We start from the raw sequence: 12,400 nt of genomic DNA on the forward strand, positions 1-12,400 counted from the left end.
CGTGAGTCGGGGGAGGGGCAGAGAGAGAGGGAGGGGGAGAGGGAGAGCATCTCAAGCAGACGACCCTGAGACATGACCTGAGCTGAAATCAAGAGTGGGATGCTTAACCGACTGAGCCACCCAGGTGCCCCAGAGTCAGGTATTCATGATCTCATTTTACAACAAAGCAAACTAAAGCTCAGTGAAGTTAAGTGATTTGCTCGGTTTACAGAGCTAGGGAAAGATGGTTCTGGGGTTCCAGCTCAGGTCGCACATAATTGTAGCCCCAACCCTCTTCCTCTTATCCTAAAAAACTCGGGGTGAATCTTATACTGCGTTAGAGTCCATACTTCCCTTCAGCTGGGAGGCATTCAGTTTATTTCTGGTGATTTGATGGACCAGTATGCAATTTGGTTGCTTTTCTAAGTGTCATTCAGTGCTTATGCTTGTGATTATTTTGATGGTGATAAAGAGATTGCATGGGATTTTTTGATGGGCCTTAACAAGATAACCTGTAACTTATTCTTTTTGGTTGAACCCCATGTGAATCTAAAAACGCAATTCACATTTATTTTTGCCTTAACTGTTCCCTGCTGTTACAAATATGGTTAGATGAGAAATGTCAGAACCCATCGCATTATCAATGCAGGTTTTGTCACAACGGAGACTTCCTCATGACTCAGTACCAGCTAATTGGTCTGTCAATGGCTTTCTTTGTTAGGTGAGTCATTTGATACATTGTTGACAAGATGCAAACTGCTCTCTACCCACGGGGGAAGCTCCAGTGGGTCTGGAATTCTTTCAACCCCTAATCAAGATGCTATTAAGCAGCTGATGGCTTACAGCGAACAGGGATGAAACTGTATTGGTTTTGCAAGCAGCTGCTGGAAAGACAACTTGATAGAGCTGTAGTGAGGTATGAATGCTTCCCATTTTATTTTATTTTATTTTATTTATTTTTTTTTTTTTTAAGATTTTATTTATTTGCAAGAGAGAGAATGAGAGACAGAGAGCATGAGAGGGAGGAGGGTCAGAGGGAGAAGCAGACTCCCTGCTGAGCAGGGAGCCCGATGCGGGACTCGATCCCGGGACTCCAGGATCATGACCTGAGCCGAAGGCAGTTGCTTAACCAACTGAGCCACCCAGGCGCCCAATGCTTCCCATTTTAGAGTGTGTGCATGCATGTGATACAAGGCAACTTCTGTGATTTCTAAACTCCTTGGACATAATAGTTATATCTTTACTGAGACTGAAATCTTAAAGAACTGGGCCCTTCTATCAACAACTATTTATTGAATTCGTATTATGTGCCAAGTACTGTCCTAGGTACAGAGGATACAGCACGGACAGAAATAGACTAAAATCCCTGCCCTCTGGAGCTTTCTCTTTGAAGATTTTATTATGGAAAAAATTTCAAATTTATGCAAAAAAGAAAGAATAATATGCCCATCATTCAGTTTTAATAATGATCCATATTTTGTCATTCTTGTTTCATCTATCCCTCCCATCATATACACATTTTTTTAATTGAATAAATTTGACATGTAACATTGTGTTGGTTTAAGGTGTATAGTGTGTTATTTTGATACATTTATATATTGTAATATGATTACCAATGTAGTGATATTTATTACATTGCCTAATTACAGTACATTATTGTCTAGATTCATTACATCTCTAAGACTTATTTATTATTCATTATAAGTTTGTGTCTTTAAACACCATCACTCTTAACCTCCCTAACTCCATCCCCTGGTAATCTCTAATTTTTACAGTTTTAATTTTTTTAGCTTCTACATAAAAGTGATATCATACGGTACTTGTCTTTCTCTGTTTGACTGACTTTGTGTAATTGCTCAAAGTCCATCCATGTTGTTGCAAATGGGAGGATATCCTTCCTCATGGCTGTATAATATTCCATTGTATATATGTATCACATCTTTTTTATCCATTCATCCATTGATGGGCATTTGGGTTGTCTCCATATCATGGCTATTGTGAATAATGCTACAATAAACATGGAAGTGCAGATATCTTGATGAACTCCTGTTTTCATTATGTTTGGGTATAAACCCAGAAGTGGAATTGCTGGATTGTACAGTAAACCTATTTTAAATTTTTTGAGGAAACTCCATATTGTTTTCCATAGTGGTTGGACTAATTTACATTCCCATCACACACTTATTTTTAATGGACCACTTTAAAGCAAATCCTGGACATTAAACATTTTATTATAAATACTTCAGAATGAATCTCTAACAGATAAGGACTTTTTAATAAAAACATAATCACAATGTTATTCTCATACCTAAAGAAATTAACAAAAAGGGACACCTGGGTGACTCAGTCGGTTAAACATCTGCCTTCAGCTCAGGTCATGATCCCAGGGTCCTGGGATTGAGCCCCGCGTCAGGCTCCCTGCCCACCAGAGAGCCAGCTTCTCCTTCTCCCTCTGTTGCACCCCAGGCTTGTGCTCTCTCTCTGTCTCTATCAAATAAATAAATAAATAAAGTCTTAAAAAATTAAAAAAGGAAATTAACAAAAATTCCTTTTTTAAAGAGGATTATTTACTTATTTATTTGACAGAGAGAGACACAGAGAAAGAGGGAACACAAGCGGGGGGTAGGGTGGGAGAGGGAGAAGCAGGCTTCCTGCAGAGCAGGGAGCCTGATGCGGGGCTTGATCCCAGGACCCTGGGATCATGACCTGCACTGAAGGCAGACACTCAACGACTGAGCCACCCAGGCATCTCAACAAAAATTTCTTGGTGTAATTTAATGTCCAATTCAGGTTAAATTTCCCTCAACTCTCAATAATTTTTTTACATTTCTTTGCATCCAGATTCAAATGCTCTGCCAATTATAGGTTGTGGATAGAGCTCTTATGTCTCTTTTGATCTATACCAGTTTCCTTTGGTTACTTTCTGATTGTAGGAATTAGGTTATCTGCCCTCTAGAAGTTCCCACATTTTGGATTTGGCTTATTGCATCCTCACGATGGTGTTTATGGTATTCCTTTATGCTTCACATTTTCTATGCATGATATATCTAGAGGCTTGGTTAAGGTATGTTTCAAAGGGGGGTGGGGACATTGGAATGAACATCCTAGTGGAAACTGTCTTGATGCCATTACTGTGTGCCAGAGATGTTTCTGGAAGTATCTGGGTGGCCAAAACTTTGAGCAGCCAGTGTGAAAAATTTAGTTCTTGGACTGTCAGTTTTAATCCTGATGCTGTGAAACATTCCCTTTGTTCCTTCTTCCTTTGTGTTGGCCCATAAAGAAGACTTTTAAAAATGGTTGTGTCATATGGTGTTTGGGAGTGGCACCTACCGGAGGACCTGGGAAGCAGTTCCCCACACAGGAACGAGTTGGGTTTGAAAACTTCATTTGTTAGTGTCTTTTTGGGACTTAGACTAACAAAAGAGATGATAAACTTTTAGAATAGCATGACTTTAAATTAGGCCAGTTGAGTTAGAATATTTGAGGGAGTCTCTAGCGTATATTTTGTGAATGATATTCAGGAGATTCCAGCAGGCAACCAAGAATGAGAATCATGGATTCAGATAATGAGGCTTGTGGGGGTCTTCAGTTTGTGGTCCACTTCAGTCGACAGGTCCCCACCTGAAGCCTTGAGAAAGAAAAGGAGATGGGTTAGAGGAAAGCAACCTGGGGTGACAGCACTAGGAAGTTTCTGGGTCTCTGGTGACTATTGATTTGTAAGGACTTCAGTGATATTGATAAATTTCTTCATCAAAAAATGATGTCATGGGTAGGGGCGTCTGGGTGGCTCAGTCAGTTAAGCGTCTGCCTTCGGCTCAGGTCATGATCCCGGGGTCCTGTGGGGAGCCTGCCTCTCCCTCTCCCTCTGCAGCTCCCCCTGCTTGTGCTCTCTCATGCTCTCTCAAATAAATAATAAACAAATATCTTTAAAAATTGATGTCATGAGCTTTTTTAAAAAATGGGGAATGGGACTTTGGTTTGGGAAATCCAGAACTATGAAGGAAAGGAAGGATGATTCCAGTTAGCAGACAGAAGAATCCAGCTGTCACTTACCAACATGGGAAGGTCGCGGGGAAGGGTTCTATTCTGAACATGCTATATTTGAGATGCTTACAATACACTACAGATTAGATGTGGAGTAGGCAGTTGGATGTATGTCTGAAGTTCAGGGCTAGAGATAGAAACTTCAGAATCATGAAAATAGAGATGGCATTTAAAGCCACAGATTGGATGAGATCATCTAGTAAATGAGAGAATGGCTTCCTGGAAGCCACATGAAGAAGGTTACAAACAGGGGAGCCTGGGTGGCTCAGCTGGTTAAGTGTCTCACTCTTGGTTTCAGCTCAGGTCATGATCTCAGGGTTCTGAGACTGAGCCCTGCATTGTGTCGGGCTCATTGCTCAGTGGAAAGTCTGCTTCTCCCTCTCCCTCTGCCCCTCCCCCTGCTTGAGCTTTCTCTCTCTCTCTAAAATAAATAAATCTTGGGGAAAAAAAAGGGTTACAGTTTCTCAGAGGCATGTCTAGGAGGGTGACTGCTGAGTCATAAAGCATGCTGATTCTTTTTTCACTAAATACCACCAGATTGCTCTATGGAATGTATTTACCAGTTTAAATTGCCATCAACAGTGCATGAGGATTCCATTTCCCCATATCTTTGCCAATATTTCGGACCATTTGACTAATTTTTGCTAAGTGGATGGATGAAGCAATGGTGTGTTGGAACTGGCTCATGAGAGCAGATTGAACACATTTCTTCTGAACTCCTTGTTCAGTGACCTCATGCTGGTAGCATGAAATCAGCAGGGGTGAGAGTATTTGCACCATGGAAGTTGGCAAACCTGAAAAAGTAGGACGCCCCCCCCCCCCCCCCCCCCCCCCCCCCCCCCCCCCCCGTCCTGAGAGCTGTTTTTTTAATACGCCAGCATACCGGTGACTATTTGTGTACGTAGTACCTTACTGTTTGCATTTCTATTCTTTCACTAATGGGTTTGAGCATCTCTCCTATGCTTGCCATTCTGGCTCTTCCTTCAGTGAACTGCCTATTTCTATCCTTTTCTCATTTTTATATTGGATTTCCTAACTTCTTTTTGTTGACTTGCAGAAGTTCCTTACATATTTTAGGTATTAATCCCTAGCTGCTTTTGAACATATCATATATCTTCTCCCAATTTGTCAGCTGCTGTTATCTTTTTCTTTCTTTCTTTTTTTTTTTAAAGATTTTATTTATTTATTTGTCAGAGAGAGGGAGAGGGAGAGAGTACAAGCAGGGGGAGTGGCAGGTCGAGGGGGGCCAGGGAGCCCAACGTGGGACTTGATCCCAGGACCCTTGGATCATGACCCAAGCGAAGGCAGACACTTAACCAACTGAGCTAGCCAGGCGTCCTGCTGTCAACTTTTTCTATGGTATTCTCCATTGGAGAAAAGCCTTAATTGTGATGTAGTCAAATCTCCCAGCCTTTTGTTTTAAGGTTTGTGTCTTTGCAGTCTTGTTTTATGAAGTAAATCCCTACCCCACATTCATAAAGATATTTTCCTACATTTTCTTTTCTACCTTTCAAATTGCAGGTCCTTAATTCACCTGGAGTTCACCTTTGTATATGGTAGACATATAACTAAGCCAGTTTCCCCAACAACATCTTCTAAATAATGTATATTTTTCTCATTGATTTGTGGTATCACCTTTATATATATTGAGGCCTCATCAGTCTGTTTCTGAGTCTTCTATTCTGTTTTACTGTTCTATCTGTTCCCATACTAGGACCACACTATTTTTTATCACTGTGGTAATAACAATATTTGGCAAGGCAGTTTTCATCTCTTTGTTCTTGCTTTTCAAAACTGACTTAACCATTAAACATTTTATTTTTCCTTACATGTTTTATAAATTTATATAATTTCTTAAGATTTGAGTTCCTGCTGGAATTTTGGTTGGTATAACATTGAATTTAGAAATTAAATGGATTTTTACAATGTCCAGACGTCCTATCCGTGGCATATCTTCACTTATTCAATCTTCCCTTATGTCCTTAAATAGAATTTTGACATTTTCTCCATAAAGCTCTTGCAAGTTGTTAGGTTAATTCCTGGATATTACGCTTTAGAGTTTTATTGCTATTGTGAATCTTATTGTCTATTATATTTCCTGGTTGCTTACTGCCGATGTAGAAGAAACTACTTTTAGCATTTGATCTTGTACTTGGCAAACTTATTGGACTTACTTATTACTTCTAATTGTTGATTTTGTTAGCTTTTCTACGCTGATGATCATATCATCTGCAAATATAAGGATTTTAGGGGCTCTATCCAGTGCTCTGATATTTTGCATTTAACCACTTCCCATAGTTGGTGCTAGTGACAATCTGACATCCCAGTTCTGAGAGCTGAATGTCTCTTGTGGTCCTAATGCTCTGTACAACCAGATTCTGGAAACTGAGTCCTTGTGTTCTTCCCCTGTGAACGATATGATATCCTGCCCAATATCTCAGTCCCCATAAGAGCAGTGACTTGGTCTTCTTCTGCCGATGTCTTTCATCCTTTTCTCATGGTTTGGGTCCTGTTAGCTGCTGAGAGACCTTTTTCATGCTGACTTTATTTTTTTAAGTTAAATGAAACTTAATTTACATTCAGTTAATTAACATACAGTGTACTATTACTTTCAGAGGTAGAGTTCAGTGATTCATCAGTTGTATATAACACCCAGTGTTCATTACATCATGTGCCCTCCTTAATGCCCATCCCCCTACCCCGCTCCCCTCCAGCAACCCTCAGTTTGTTTCCAATGGCTAAGAGTCTCTTTTGGGGGGGCACCTGCGAGGCTCAGTCAGTTAAGTGTCTGCCTTCGGCTCAGATCATGATCCCAGGGTTCTGGGATTGAGCTCTGCATGGGGCTCCCTGCTCAGCAGGGAGTCTGCTTCTCTTCCTCCCTCTCCCTCTGCCCCTCTCCCTGCTCATGCTCTCTTTCTCTCTCAAACAAATAAAAATTTAAAAAAATAGAGTCTCTTTTGGTTTGTCTCCCTCTTGGATTTCGTCTTCTTTTATTTTTCCCTCCCTTCCTCTATGCTTCTCTGTTTTGTTTCTTAAATTCCACATATGAGTGATATCATGTAATTCTTTCTCTGATTGACTTATTTCACTTAGCATAATACCCTCTAGTTTCATCCATGTCGTAGCAAATGGCAAGATTTCATTTTTTTAAAGATTTTATTTATTTATTTGAGAGAGAGAATGAGAGAAAGAGAGCACATGAGAGGGGGGAGAGTCAGAGGGAGAAGCAGACTCCCTGCTGAGCAGGGAGCCCGATGCGGGACTTGATCCTGGGACTCCAGGATCATGACCTGAGCTGAAGGCAGTCGCCCAACCAACTGAGCCACCCAGGCGCCCAAGATTTCATTTTTTTGATGGCTAATATTCCATTGTGTGCACCTGCTAAGATGCAATTATGTATATATATATATATATATATATATATATATGTATATACACACACACACAATGGTATATATACATATACCACATCTTTATCCATTCATCTGCTGATGGACATCTGGGCTCTTTCCATAGTTTGGCTATTGTGGACATTCCTGCTATAAACATTGGGGTGCAGGTGCCCCTTCAGATCACTACATTTGTATCTTTGGGGTAAATCTCTAGTAGTTGATGCTGATTTTCTGACTCTGTCTGAATTTCTGAATGATCCATGCTGTTTGACACAGCATTTCTGAGTCCTGAATGCACAAAAGGACACCCTGTGTAGGTAATACAAAATAGTGGATCAACACAGGACTTTATATCAGATAGACTTAGGTTTGAATCTTTTTCTGCCCCAAGGTATACTGAGCCAAGTCCCACAACCTCCTGGAGTCTGTTTCTTCATTTGTAAAGTGAAGGCAAGTGAAATCCCATTGGTAAGGGCCATATAGTAGTCAGTCAGTAATGCCCCTTCTCCACCCTGGTGCTGATCACCTCCTGGGACTGTGGTTTATGCTTCGTTGTCCAGGAACCTTGCTGTGCCTTAGACATAATTGCATCTTAGCAGGTGCAGCTGGACCATATCCCCATGTACCTTCTCATCCCAGTAGATGGTTCAAGTTCCAAGTTCTGGTCCCATATCACTGCCCAGTCCAACTCTTGTTAAACAGGCAATACCTGGTCATACTTGTATGACCCATGGGGTGTTCTAGGAAGTATTACCCCATAAACTACCTTGATGATGGTTTATGGTGTAAACTCAATTTTTTGGACAAAGGCAACCAAGTGAGTAGGAGAGTCTCTCCCTAATGGCTTGGTATCCTGGGAAATTGCCTCTCAACCATTTTGTATTTGGGTGTAGCAGAAAAAGTCAGTAACCTGGCTGGTTTGAACAGAAAGTTTCATTACAGTTAAAAACAACCCAGCTAGCCACACCCTGTCACCTACTAATAGTGGTATCTCAGAGGGATAATTTAAATCAGCAATAAAAGTGAATTGTATACCTCTGGAAACTTCTGTTACACACAAATCTTTCTGAGTTTTTGTGGCTTACTGACCATAGGACTCATTTACAGTTGCTGAAAGCCAACCGAAGGCAGATTGCCTTTCTTCTTTTAACCAGTTAAAGAGGTGGGCGGGGTGAGACGAAAACAGGGTGGTAAGATGAGATCAGGGTGAGGGAGGTGGAAGCCCCAAAGGGAGGAAGCCTCTGTGTCACATTATCATCCCTAAGAGTGCATGAAGATGCTGAACTTGCAGGGACAAAGAAACTGGCAGCTGACCGGGGACTGTGGGATGGTCATGGTGTTTAAATATTACATAAGTTTTATGGATTTCAGTTGACAGTATGTTCCACCCGATTTAACAATGTAATGTGACTGCTGCAAACAACTCTTTTGATATCTTGAGCTATGCTAATAGAAGCATAGGACCTAGAAAGAGGTGAGGGTTTCTATCCTCTCTGCATGCAACAGGACACTACTGTTCGTTCATGAGCTCTAGACAAGCTGGGGTGCATCGTAAAGAGTCCTTTAACATGCTGGTGAGTGGGATCTTGACCATGTCTTATAAGGAGCAGCCTAAGGGATGGGGAATGCTTGTCCTGGATTCCTTGAATTGGAGTGAGACATGATCTGGAAATCCCCAGGGTAGAAACCCAGTAAGGAGGAGATGCAGGGAGCTGGATTTGGCTCAAGGCAGGAAGGCCTTGTCAACAAGGTTGACCTATGATAAAATGGCTGTTTTCAAAGGAAGTGAGTTCCTGGTTACTTTTTTTTTTTTTTTTTACATTTTTTAAATTATGTTATGTTAATCACCGTACATTACGTCATTAGTTTTTGATGTAGTGTTCCATGAGTTCCTGGTTACTGAAGGCATTCAACTATGGCCATTTGGTGAAAGGATGTCATAAGGGAGACTCGAGCAACTGGAAGGGGGCCTTTTCTAACCCCTGGAATGGATGATTCTAACAGGAAAAGATGCTCTGGTATGCCCCAGCACTTACCTCTGCTCGTGCAGAGACATAGACATTCGTTCATTCACCATCTGCTATTCCTGGGCACTACGCGTGGTGAACACAGAAGCACATTGCAGTAATCTGTATAGCAAAACCAGAACAAAAAGGCCTCAGAGAGAGTTGTTATGGTGTAACACTAGTGATTCAGTGTTATAAACCTCAGTCACGGGGAAACAATGGACTCATTAAGTGCCTTCATTAAGGGGACTCATTAAGTGTCAAGTAACACCTTTCCTTCACTGGATGATGGAGAACCAGGATGTCAGTATTTCTGTCTGTTAGTTGTCACAGTTTCACCACCTTCTGGCTCTTGGGGGATGGGGACTGGGACCAAGAGAGAAGAAGGTAAGAAATGAGCAAAGCAGTAGGGGAAATAAAGTTCTGGGATGACTACTGTTTACACTGTCTACACGGACACCTTTGCGTGTAATTATTCAACCTGGGCATACTGTTGACTAGGCTTTTTACGGTAAGACCTGCAAACAGGTAACTGGCTGATGGACCTACTCTGGACCATGCACAGGGTTAGACACAGGGGAGCCCCCAAACAGGTAAGACGCCCTCGCTGCCCTTGTGAAGTCAGGGGGGCGCTCCTAGCCCCAGGGGCTAGCTAAGGGCTTTAATGGAGGAATACAGCGCGCGCAGGGCTGCTTCCCCCGCTCACTGCCCTGGGACCCGCGGGGTTCCTCCGAGAGCCGCCCTCGAGCTGCGGTGGAAATGTCACAGCAGCACCACCTCCACGCAAGCTTAACCCCAGACAGTGCTGACCTGGAGGCCCAACCTTGCCTCGGCTGGGGGGCCGCCGGGGCGCAGGCAGGAGGCGCGCGAGCACAGGGGCGCGCTCCCGCCCCCTCCCCCGGGCCCCGGCGCGTGCGCGGGGCTGGGGCCGAGGCCTGCGCGCGGCCCGGACGCCTGCACTGCGCGCGCGCCGACCCCGCGTGGGGCCCGGCTCGGCGCGCGCGGAGGCGGCAGGCGGGAGGGGCCGGCCGAGGTCGGGCAGCGGAGCGGCGGGAGGCTGCGCGGCGGGCCCCTGGAGACGGGCGCCGGACGGAGGAGCGCGCCTCTCGGCCTTGCCTCCGCGCCTCCGCGTTCGCAGCCGGCCGCCCCGACAGGACCCGAGGAGCAGGTGGGGCGGGAGCGCGCGGCGGGGGGCGGGGGGCCCGGGCCGGCAGGGCGGGGGCGCCGGGGCCCGAGGGGCGGTTGGCGGCTCGGAGAGGGCGGCGCGGAGGCGCGGGGAGACCTGCGGCCGCGTCCAGCGGCGCTGGTGTCGCGGGCTCCCGCAGGCCTCCCTGGGGCGGCGCCGGGGCGGGGGCGGCGCGGCCCACCTTCGGGGAGGTGGGTTTCTCCTCTGCGCTCCTGGCGGGCGCTTTAACTTTCGGAGGAGGTGCGGCGCGGTGTGCGGTTGCGGCCCCCCCGCCCTGCCGCCGCGGCCGCCCGGGCGCCCTGGGAGTGCCGCCCGCGCGCCGAGGTGCTGCGTGCGCCGCGCCGCCGTCCGTCTTTTTCCCGCGGCGGGCCTCCTCACATCTCTCGTGCCTCCCTTGGCTTCTTAAATTGTTTAAGAAACCTTTTGCCAGTGGGAATGCGACGCGAAACCAAATGACTTTGCTTCCGGTCTTTGGCTGTCCTGCGATCCCTTAATTCTAAATCGTGGGAATTGGGAAGGGAAGTTGGGGGGAGCAGCACTTGCATCGAGACCTGCCCTAAACAGAGACGTGGGTTAGACCTCATCCTTGTAGGTTAGATTGATGGGCTTGTAATGTCAGCTTTCTTTGAGATGTCAGGTTGTGCATTCACCCAGAGACTAAAGAGGCAGTTTGGATTTAAACTCTGAGACAATGTTTTGATACGTATCAGAGGATGATGTTCTCCTGGGATAGGAACTTACTCTATGCTCCCAGCTAGACTGTGGTTTGTATTGTAGCAATATCATAGTAAAAATCGGCGCCTTTGAAATATTTCAACCAGGAAACGCCCTCTTCGGAAACATCCCCCAAATACTTGTGCTTCATTTTCACATTGGCATTTATGAATCTTCTGCAAAATTTAAAGTAAGTCTAAATGGCAGAAGATCAGGCGGTGCGGGACATGTAGCAACGATGGACGAAAAGCAGGGAATTGAAAATGGCAGAAGTCTAGCTTTCTCTGTTTTTATTATGCAGAACCATCCCGGTTCTATCTTATTTTGCTAACATTAATATGCATTTTTAATGCTTTCGTTTGATAATGGACTACCAGGGCTGTAAGATTAGATCTCGAAATGGAATGAATATTTTTATTTCGATTTTATAGACGATTTAGCAAGTGGTATATTATTTGTAGTATTTATTACAGATATTTCAGATTTACCAGATACAGTTTCCACCAGCAGGGCCTTTTAAAAAAGTGATATTTATATGGTGTCTTTTATTGTTTATAACGCCCCTAATTTTGAAACATGTACTAGTGATTTTTATGTTATAGAATCAACTCTGTTTATTTTTTAATTTTTTTTAAAAGATTTTATTTATTTATTTGACAGAGACAGACACAGTGAGAGAGGGAACACAAGCAGGGGGAGTGGGAGAGGGAGAAGCAGGCTTCCCGTGGAGCAGGGAGCCTGATGCGGGGTTTGATTCCAGGACCCTGAGATCATGACCTGAGCTGAAGGCAGACGCTCAATGACTGAGCCACCCAGATGCCCCTCAACTCTCATTGTTTAAACCTACAAATAGGGGCGCCTGGGTGGCTCAGATGGTTGAGTGTCTGCCTTTGGCTCAGGTCATGGTCCCGGGGTCCTGGGATTGAGCCCTGCATCGGGCTCCTGGCTCAGCGGGGAGCGTGCTTCTCCCTCTCCCTCTCCCCCTGCTCATGCTTTCTCTCTCTCTCTCTCTCTCTCTCTCTCTATCTGTGTCTCAAATGAATAAATAAAATCTTAAAAAAACCCCTACAAATATCTGG

At 44.5% G+C, this 12,400-nt stretch overlaps 1 protein-coding gene and 1 long non-coding RNA gene across 10 annotated transcripts in view; one reads left to right on the forward strand and one right to left on the reverse strand.

Moving 5' to 3' along the window:
- The first annotated feature begins 875 nt into the window (after positions 1-875).
- CLIP4 (CAP-Gly domain containing linker protein family member 4) overlaps positions 876-12,400 on the forward strand; it is an 88,303-nt gene continuing 76,778 nt past the window's right edge. For 3 of the 8 annotated variants that reach the window (XM_064572057.1, XM_045884340.3, XM_064572056.1), the window contains exon 1: positions 10,441-10,589. The gene's annotated coding sequence lies outside the window, so the exon portion shown is untranslated. Of the gene's footprint in view, positions 896-10,439; positions 10,590-12,400 lie in introns of those variants that run through there. The other 5 variants (XM_064572059.1, XM_064572058.1, XM_064572060.1 and 2 more) reach the window with 3 other exon arrangements.
- LOC123850946 (uncharacterized) lies at positions 3,459-11,014 on the reverse strand. 2 transcript variants are annotated; one of them, XR_006792444.2, is made up of 3 exons: positions 10,789-11,014; positions 9,452-9,544; positions 3,459-3,607 (listed from the first exon to the last, which is right to left on the reverse strand). It is a non-coding gene; the product is annotated as an uncharacterized LOC123850946 (long non-coding RNA). The 2 variants fall into 2 exon arrangements; XR_006792443.3 differs by lacking the exon at positions 10,789-11,014 and adding an exon at positions 10,232-10,382.

This window comes from Mirounga angustirostris, unplaced genomic scaffold (assembly GCF_029215605.1).
Source record: "Mirounga angustirostris isolate CCGP_5_RB_7025 unplaced genomic scaffold, mMirAng1.0.hap1 SCAF_10, whole genome shotgun sequence".
In the NCBI taxonomy this organism is placed as follows: Eukaryota; Metazoa; Chordata; class Mammalia; order Carnivora; family Phocidae; genus Mirounga; species Mirounga angustirostris.